Source organism: Diuraphis noxia, unplaced genomic scaffold (assembly GCF_037042655.1).
Source record: "Diuraphis noxia isolate RWA-SAM2 unplaced genomic scaffold, SU_Dnox_SAM2 contig0001, whole genome shotgun sequence".
Lineage (NCBI taxonomy): Eukaryota > Metazoa > Arthropoda > Insecta > Hemiptera > Aphididae > Diuraphis > Diuraphis noxia.
The window spans coordinates 59,665,326-59,675,914 of NW_028301711.1; the positions used below are offsets into that span (position 1 = coordinate 59,665,326).

At 30.9% G+C, this 10,589-nt stretch overlaps 1 long non-coding RNA gene across 2 annotated transcripts; it reads right to left on the bottom strand.

Annotated features, from left to right (window-relative positions):
- On the bottom strand, positions 1-3,208 carry LOC149061067 (uncharacterized). 2 transcript variants are annotated; one of them, XR_016189530.1, is made up of 5 exons: positions 3,083-3,208; positions 2,581-2,991; positions 2,381-2,514; positions 1,031-1,307; positions 1-966 (listed from the first exon to the last, which is right to left on the bottom strand). It is a non-coding gene; the product is annotated as an uncharacterized LOC149061067 (long non-coding RNA). The 2 variants fall into 2 exon arrangements; XR_016189529.1 differs by having other exon boundaries at positions 1-1,307.
- Positions 3,209-10,589: the final 7,381 nt, after the last annotated feature.

Below are 10,589 nucleotides of genomic sequence, written 5' to 3' on the forward strand. Positions count from 1 at the left end.
CATTGACATGGAACACTGCGGTGTAACAAACGGTACGACAAAACTCTCCCCACTTGTTGAGAGTGATAATAATATAATAGAAGTATCTCTTAACAAAAAAAAAAATATGTGGGTGCATACAAAAAGTAAGCCTTAAGAACAGAGTTCAGGATGTTGCCGATTACATTAGATTAAAATACCCATCTATAATAAATGGATCTGTCAGACCTGAGAATAATAGATATTTGCAAAGAGGTATTTAAAACAAACAATATCAAAAAACTAAGTAATGATTTAGTAAAAGCATTGTCAGAGAGAAACTCAACGCTGTGTAAACTCATTAGAGGAACTACGGAATATAATGTCCCTGCAAACATAAAATATTTAATACCTAACAACAATGAGTTGGTGCTACATCCGTATTCAGCTGCAAATGAAATTTGTAGACTAAAAAAATTACTAAAAGTAATAAACACATAATGCGTTTACTCCGTAACAGTCGAAGGTCTCAAAAAATAAAAAAGGAAAACTTTTTATCTTTAAATTGTGATTAAGGTGTCCAAACCTTTTTGCCAGTAGACATTAGTGAGTCTAACGTTGAGAATAATTTAAATGTCAGTGACGGAGTAGAGAATATCGCTCGACACTCATTGTCAAATATAAGTTGTGAGTCAACAGAAAAACTAGGATTCGATGACATTGACCAAAACTTGACGGTCAAAAATTCAGGTAAGGATCCCTGTGAAACTGAAAATGTAACAGTATTGAATTGCTGCACTAGAAAGTCTCATACAATTGACACGTCCTCAAAAGAAAAACTGAAGAAAGATGTTAGGCGAAAACTAGATTTTAAAGTAAACTGTGACATGGAGTCAGAGATTTCAAAGTGTACAGCGACAAAGCAACAAAATGAATCTTTTGAGAGTGACTGTGGAGTCTCCAAACTTGATTGATCCGTACACCCTTTGAACGATAGTTTCCTTATATCTGGTGAAATTAAAATGATTGAAGAGAAAAATGACTCTTTGGTTGCTGAGTGTTTTAATATTACCACTTCAACTCCGATTAGGTTAGAAGTAGACATTTCTACACAAAAATAATTTACACATTCACCGCAAGCCGTTGATTTTAAATATCGTAAAAGTTATGTTGACAGTAATAATTATTCTATGAAATCTATAGTGCTACCAAATGAGGTGGAGGTGATCGATGCTGTAACTCCAATAAAATTGCCTGGTCCTATTGTCGCTTGTAACACTCCTGACGCAGACGCAAAAGCGCTTCCCAGGAATTCCAAAAACATATTTCCTTTGACAGTAAGTGGTGACCTAGAAAATAAAAAAGGAAAACGTTATAATTTTTCATTTCTTAATACTATAGAGGGAACTTTTGAGTTGTCCATAAGTGAATGGAATAAACTTGAAAAGTTGTCTAATGGACATGATAGATTTTCAAAAAATCTAAGAAATATGTTAATTATTATTAGAGATAAGTTCGTAACCGTTAATAACTCTTGTGTTCTGTCCACAAAAAGTGTTAATAAAAATAGTTGCGGTGAATTCACTAGCATTTATGGTTACTGCAGACACAATGCTTGTAAAAATTTTAAGTTTGATTTTGAAAAAAAAACTGAAAGTGGGGTTAAGGTATATGTTCATAGCAATCAACTTAACTATAGCCACGGTGAGAAATTAACAAACTTTCTAAGAGGACCAGAGCGAATGAATTATCGAAAAGAGGCGGGCCACATAAAACCGTTGGCTTTGAGAGAACAACATGTTATGAAATCTTCACCAAGCAAGATTAAACGCGGGAACCTTCAACAAATAAGATCAATCAGCGTGTATAACAGAGTGTCACACGCGACGTTGAGTAAGTTTGATTTCGATAGCGATGACAGAGTAGATATGGTACAAATGGCTTCTGAAAACTCAGAATTTGTGAAATACGTATCAAACCCCCAAGGTCCAACTTTGAATGTTACATTTTCAGTAAGAAACAATTGATGGTTTTGAATAAACTCAACCCGGTCACTTTACATGTTGACGCGACGGGTACAGTCATAAGACCTACTACGTTAAAAAAAAAAAACAAGAAAAACGTTTATTGTACTATGCGGCAGTAATTAAAGCAAACGAACACATGGTGCTAGTTGCGGAATTTATAAGTAGCGATCAATCGACAACAGCCATTTACAAATGGTTAGATGCATTTAAACGGTTTGCAACTGAACACGGCTTTGACGTGTCAGATTTAATTGCGAATGTGACGAGTGATTTCTCTACGGCAATAATCAAATCTCTGACACAGGCTTTTAACGGCTGCAAAGATGTTATTGACTACCTAGATCAATGTTATGATTACTTGTACAATCATAAACAAATGAAATCAAAAATCATACTCAATTTGTGTTGCTGTCATTTGGTAAAAAACATTTCAGATGACGTGTTCAAGTACTATGGTGCAGCTGGAAAAACTAATAAAAACAAAGATCTTGCACGCATTGTTGTTGGTTTTGTAACACCAGCATTTGACCTGAAAATGGTAAATGATTTAGATAAGTGTTTTAAAGCACTTTTTACTGTTATACTTTCACCATACTAAAATGGTGATGTCCAGAAATCCCACTTGATTGAACTTAACATTAGCGATATGACGGTGTTGAATTCAAAAGAGTACAAGGATTTTGAAAACAATTTGTCCTCAAATTCTGATATAACTCAATTAAATGATCTGAAAACAAACCCATTATCAAAGGGGAAATATAAAGCTTCAAAGTTTTATGGTCGTTTTGCGAAAATGTCTAGAGACATAAGAGCATCATTTACAATAGATAATAAAGGCGTTCCAAACGAGTTTCACAATGAAGAATATTTCAGTGACTTGATGGGATCTGTTGTACCCGTCATACCAATGTGGACTTGTCTTATGTTATATTCCAAATTAAAAGTGTGCCATAGACCAAATAATTCTGGTGCAGAATTCTGGTTTCATTATCTCAAAGGGAACAGCCTGCAAGCAAAAAGTATGAAATGTAGTCGCTTCATAAGGCTTACTAGACACAGGATAGAAAGTGTCACCAAGGAAGTGCTGTGTGACATACCAAACACGTGTTGTGCTATTCCCAAAAAAACGACGAAATGTCGATTGCGATAAAGTTCGGAATAAGCGTCTTATCATTTGATACTGTCACAGATCTGAGTGACGATGAAAAAGCTGAACAATGGAGAGCTAGAAAAAATAAAAAAGTTGGTTATTTTAAGCAAGGCAGCTTAATGGCAAATATGAAAAAATTAAAAACTATTAAAGCTATACACAAGAAAACAGAGACGGTAGTTGATTTACGATTGGATCTGCGCCGGGACAAATCCCAACGTTCCTAGTGCTTACCGCGCATGCGTCAGGACTTAGCATTTTGACAACATAATTTCTTATCAATGAATTCTATGCTTATCATAGTCGTGAAGGTCACTATTCTTATTGGTCTATATTTCCCGCGCAATATTTGAAATATTAAATATTCTGTCATGTATATATAATATATATATGTTAACTAATAATGTAGTCAGTAGCTTTTTTTTTTTTAATGTAATATTTGAATAATAGCATACTTTTTTTCATAGTCTAAATAAAAATAAAAATTTCATTTTTATACAATAATATATTTTATAATTTTATTACCAAATATCATTTCAATTAATTGGACTTGTTCCTAGTTGTACATTGCCTTATGGTGGACATGTTGAACAATTGTATACAACTTGTTGTGGATTACTATTATGATTTAATAAATAATAACACAAACATATTTTACAATTCTTTATTGTTAACTGTATAAATCGTAGGTAATGATGCACTTTAAAATACACAAACTATTTAAAAAATTAAATTAAATGTATTCTTAAATGTTTTTACAAGGTTAATACTAAGCATTAGGATACAATAAGATAAGTATATGATACTACAAAATGTCAACATTTATATTATATTTTATATAATTTTTTTTTTTGTATTTTTGTGTGTTATTGCCATAGAATATGTCTATGGTGATTGTACAATGACTACATTGATTTTTATTATTATTTATTAACGAAATACGAAACGAATGTCGAATATTGATTATTGTGTAATGTTGTATTGTTCAATTATTGTTGTGTAATTAATAATTATTATTAATTAAATTTTAAACTCTGATAAGAATAGAAATCGTTGATAAGAAATTATGTTGTCAAAATGCCAAGTCCTGACGCATGCGCGGTAATCACTTGGAACGTTGGGATTTGTCCCGGCGCAGATCCAATCGTGTTGATTTAACTACGATTAGTGATGAAGATAATCAAATAACAGAAAATAATATTATGGTGACACCGAATGTAGTAAAAACTGTAGAAACACTTTCGACGCCTGGTAGTTACTGTTCGCCTATAGATAAAACACAATTGAAAAACGATACTTACCCTAACAGATTAAAAAAAGATGCCAATTTCTATAGAAAAATGGTCAGAAATAACGACACCAAAGAGGAGAAAGATTATGTTGTAGGCAATTATAAACACATAGAAAACATTGTAGGTTACTCAGAAATATTGTTTTCAGATTTCGATACACTCTCTGATTATCGGTCGGAGAGTCCTTATGGGAACAAAAAAATGTGGCTTACTAATTTTGTGATATCTATTATATTGGCTAGTTATTCTGTGAAATACAGCAAAAAGTCAAATACCCAAATATTCACATATGGTTTGGTTGATGCTATAATTGAAAAACAAAAATATAAAGGTAAAGTGTCTATAAAAGAGAATAGTTTTCTCATTCTGCCTTGGAATTTAGGAAACTCACATTGGATAATAGCATTTGTAGATTTTTGTAAAAAAGAATGCTACATATTGGATCCAATGGGAAATCAGATCAATCAACAAGGGCGTTTCAATAAGTTGATTAAGGGACTTAAATTGTACTGTTCGTATGGTGAACATAAATGGTTTCCAAAATTGACTTTAAGTACCCATAAACTACAAAATGTTCCGCTACAAAAAGACGTGTACAACTGTGGAGTGTATGTACTGTATTATGCCATTACGTTGATAAATGGAGATTGTTTTAATTCGCTTTTCGAACCTATGGAATACAGGCGGTATCTCAAGACATATTTGTTGGAAAATTCTGATTTCATGAGAGACATCTGCTTATATTGTGGTCGGACTGGTGTGGCTCACAGAATAATGTGTGGTAAAAAAGGTGTTGAATGGGTTGAGTGCACGGACTGCAACCGTTGGATGGTGATTGATTGTATTCCTGATGAGGATAAATTAGACACAACAGCAGATTATGAACATAGTGATTTTAAATGTCTCTTGTGCCAGGAAAAAAAATAATCAAAAACCTAGAAAATAAAAGTGAAGACATGAACAATTATTACAAATCAATAAAGTTAATAACTATGGTCTTGAGTTAGTAGTAAATACTGGTTAATTAAATTCTAAAACAAAACATATTGACACATTATTACTGTTTTGTGTATAAAACTAAATGAGGTTTGATTTTTGTTGATTCGGGAGAAAAATTATTTTAACCTATAAACATTGTTTTTAATTTCGGTGGGGGTCAACATCACGCAGCACCCCTTTCTTTTAGCAAATTGGATCTAGTTGGTACTTTTGAGAGGTCACACATTAAAATTTATAAATGCAATATTTTTGAAAAACCCGTCAACGCATTTGAATTTTCCTACGGTTGGGTATGTGTTTATTTGTCGCGAGCTTATCGGCATTATTTTTAATTTTTTATAATTATTGATTGTCAAGACTGTTTGTCAACTGTCTGTCGATGGTCGACGGTCGTTTTATATCGGCCCGGCGAGATCTGGTAGAAAATTCTTATTCGAAGTATTTTTAAAATAGCGACCATAATAATATGTGTATGCTGCAATTCATGTTAATAAGATGGCCGTCCAGCTAAATGTAACTTAAATTTAGCCCGCTTCCAAAATAAATTGGGTAGCCTAGCATTATAGTAATATAGAGTCTCGACCATCTTCATTCAGAATCGTTTTTCTTATAAGTACACTATAAAATATTTTTATATCTTTGAAATCAAATTTAAGAATTTATCACATTCATTAAGGTGACATACTCAATAACGAGATACATTCGATACCTACTATACGTCTATACTGCAGAGCAACTTTTTAAGGTTTTAAACTTGCCCTTTTACAAGCAAGGATGATGTTTCAATTACCAATATTATTGTAAAAATATATTCATGTGACCGCATGTGGCAGTAACGCATTGTGTGTCCCGATCCCTAAACAAAATTATTATAGTGGTTAAACTGTACCTATTGTTATTTCTTATCGCTTGGTGTTGACGTTAATCGCATGCATTAGATATATACTATATATATATATATATATAGGTTTTCTTATTTTGTATAATATAGTGGCATCGTCTTCTTATGCCATTGACGGTTTCTATAATAATAGTTTCTAGATAATAATAGTCTATTTACAATATTATGTGCTAAATTTAACCGAATAATAACAACAGTTATTGTAATTCAATTAAAATTAAAATCATTCTGTTCTCATTTGCAGTCCAGACGTCCAGTTGCCTGCTCGTGAATTTTATCCACAAACTTAATTGTTTGTACCTTTATTACTTTATAATACCTTGTGTGTTTTTGTTTTTTTATTGTATTGAAATACATCGTGTTTATAATGGTAAGTTAAGAAATAATTTAAATTATAAATAGTATGTGCCTGTTATTATTAAAATTAATTTATTAAAAGATACAGCCATGAAGGTAGCCCACACTAATTTTATATAATATGTTGATTTGATTTTTGAATAACGTAAAGAAGTTATAGTTATAGTTACCAAGACATACTATGCAGGTTGTGTTTATTATTTAGATATTAAGAACAATTATACCTTCAGAATTAACTTAAGCTAATTGACATTGAAGGCATATGGTTTAAAAAAATTAGAACCTTTTTATTCTGAGACGACGAAATAGTGTGGTAATACGACTTTCATCACTACTTATTAGTTTGCTATATTGCCTATATTCGAGTAATCTCGCCACGCTATTTTTTTCAATCAGTTTCAAACCCTGCTTTTCACACCGAGCTCGAACGCAACTCATCTTTTATACCGACGTTTAGGAGTTTGCGATTCGTCCAACAGGGAACGATATCCAAGCGCCTTTGTTCACCATTAAATTATTCACTGTTTTATTGTTTTTAATACATTATTTAATATTCATAGACGCATACGCGTCAGACTTGAATTTATTATGTGTTCATATTTTTTAAAAACCAAAAACTCATGTTCCCTTCTAACGATAAGTCAGAATCACATTTACGTAAGTGTAGTCGTGCCAGGTTTAACTCTCCGACACCTCGGTGTCTCTACACGTAAGTACCAAAATATAATAGATAAATTAAATTAATTATCATTTTCGTAAAATTAGTGGCACTCGTGTAACAGAATGCAATTAAAATTAATTTAATTAAACCTATCAAACAATTTTTGAACGTTTGTTGGACATTTTTGAAAAGATTTTACAATTTATTGAACTGGCATTAAAAAGTTATGAGCAATTTTCCAAAACCTAAGCTAAGTTCACATCAACGGCCAACACTAAATCAAACACATCATAAACTATCCAGATTTACCCAATTTGAATTGGAACTCAATTTATTTTATACGAATTTTAGAAAAAGTGCCGCTAACTTCAATACTGCCTTTCTTTCAAATATGTCATCATTCAACTTGGATAAAATATTTAAATAAAGTATATAGTTTTAAAATTGAATACCTGAAAACAACAAAAATCTTATATATGAATAAAAAATTGAATTCTAATAAAAAAAAGCCTAATAGAATGAAAAATCTAACAATATTTTTTCAATCAAATTAATTTTTTTTATAAAATATAGATGTTTTATTCAGCTAGACTTTTCAATTCGAATTGGATATTTAATTCATTTAAGATTTTTTATTCATATTACACTATTCAAATAAGATTTTTAGATTCTGAGCGGAGCGATGAACGTATTGATTTTACAATGATTGTGTTTTTTTTTTTAATATTATTTTAGATTCTGAGCGGAGCGATGAATGTATTGATTTTACAATGATGTGTGTTTTTTTATTTTTTTATTTATTTCTTTATTTCTTTATTTATTTTTATGTCTGTCATCACGTTTTAGGACAGTAAAAATAATTAGATTTTCTTCAACAGTAACTTTTCTGATAGGAAAGTGAATCTATATTGCACTTTAGGGGGTCAAAAGTAAAAATTTCCCAGTAGTTTTTAAAGCGCCGTGAAAAACAAATGAAAAATTAAGGAAAAAACGGGAATTTTTACGCAAACCCGATTTCCGTCAAAATCAATTTTGGTTTTTGGTGAAACTCAAAAAATAATGTCCGTAGATACATGAAATTTTTACTGGTTGTTTATATTAGCATTTTCTATATACGATACAATTTTCAAAATATTTTGACTTGTTTTGAGCTGTTTACGGATATACTTAGTTTCCAACTTTTTTAGGTTTCTTTTCTTTGAATGTCAATAAAACTTTATTTGTTGGGTAAAAAAGCTTGAAAATGTAATACAAATCTCCTATTACATTGTTACAATAGTAGTTGAAAAATATTAAAAATCTTAAGTCACAGTTTTTTTTTATAAGCATTTAAAGTTCAAATATTGACAAAATACGGAAAAAACACGAAAATTAGCATATTATTTTGTGTTAGAAATTCATAAAAATTTTTCTTTTTAAATCTAAGATTTCAAAAATTAATATAAGATTTTTCATAAGTATGCCTAGTTTTATCAAAAAAAAATCTCTACCGGAAAGTCGAAATAAATTTTTATGAGCATGTGAAGTTCAAATTTTTACAACATTGGATATTTACCCGATTTCTCATGTAGCGTTTTTCTTATTTTGTTGTAAATCAAAAACGAACAACTGTAGATGCATGAAAATTTGACTGAATGTTTATATTTTCATTTTCTATGCTTCATAAAATTTTTATTTTTTTTGAGCTATTTATGGACAATTTCAAATTTGCATTCTTTTAGTTTTTTTTCTATAAAAATTAATACAGTTTTATTTGTTGGGTAAAAAGCCTTAAAAAGAGCCACATTTTTACTATATCAGTTGAAAAATAAATAGGAATACATTTTTTTTATATTAGCATTTATATTTCACATTTTGTTTTTGACGTAGCGTTAAATACCGAAAAATGACCTCTCTTAAGTACTATCTAGAGCCAATTTTCTAAAAGAAAAAATATTATATGCATAGGCGGAGCTTGATAAATTTAGGGGGGGCTCAAGCCCCAGATTATTTTAGGTATATATATTAACCTATGAATAGTGATATAAAACTATTAAACTGTAGGTAACTTTGGTATACATTTGGGGGGCTAATCTAAAACTTGGGGGGGCTTAGCCCTCCCAAGCCCCACCTAGCTCCACCTATGATTATATGCTGCAAGAAACACACCTTATGGTAGACATTTTGTTTACAGGATAAAAAAAAAAAAAGAAATAAACATCATTGTAAAACCACTAACTTCCTCGCTTCGGCCAGAATCTTAAATATTAGCTAAATTGATAAAAAGTTAAGTAAAATCTAATTTATATCAGGGTGTACTTGATAACATATGCAGAAAAATAATTTATTTGGTAATTTGCATATTTAGGTAAATAATAGAGGAAGGAAACCAAAAATTGATGCAGAATTATTATTTGAACTATTAGTTGAAAGAAAGAACGATGTATTTGAAGATGAAAAATTGGTTTCTGTATCTAATCCTTTGTGGTCTGATTTAGCTAAAAAGCTCAACTACAACATAAATCCAAATAGCATATATTTAATGCTATACAATAATAGGTACAGCTGGCAAACTAAATTAAAAGAGGTTAGGTTAGGTTAGGTTATGTTGTGTGATGTTGACCCCCACCGAAATTAAAAACAATGTTTATAGGTTAAAATAAGTTTTCTTATTCTAAAACCTAGTTTTCATATTGTTTTTAAAATATTGATAAAGGTGTAGAGTTGATCGGACAACTTTGGGGAGGGGCTGCGTGAATTTGGCCCCCCCAAGTAAAAAAAATGTTTATAGCTAAAATAAAGGTTTTCAAATTCTGAAACCTCGTTTTCAAATGTTTTCAAAATATTTTCAAAATATTGGTGAAGGTTTGGAGTCGATCGAACGACATGGGGTGCTGCGTGAATTTGGCCCCCCCAAGTAAAAAAAATGTTTATAGCTAAAATAAAGGTTTTCAAATTCTGAAACCTCGTTTTCAAATGTTTTCAAAATATTTTCAAAATATTGGTGAAGGTTTGGAGTCGATCGAACGACATGGGGGGGCTGCGTGAATTTGGCCCCCCCAAGTAAAAAAAATGTTTATAGATAAAATAAAGGTTTTCAAATTCTGAAACAAAGTTTTCAAATGTTTTCAAATTATTTTCAAAATATTGGTGAAGGTTTGGAGTTGATCGAAAAACATGGGGGGGCTGCGTGAACTTGGCCCCCCCAACTCAAAAAAGCTTTTTGCGGTGAAAATAATAGTTTTCAAATTCTGAAACATGGTTT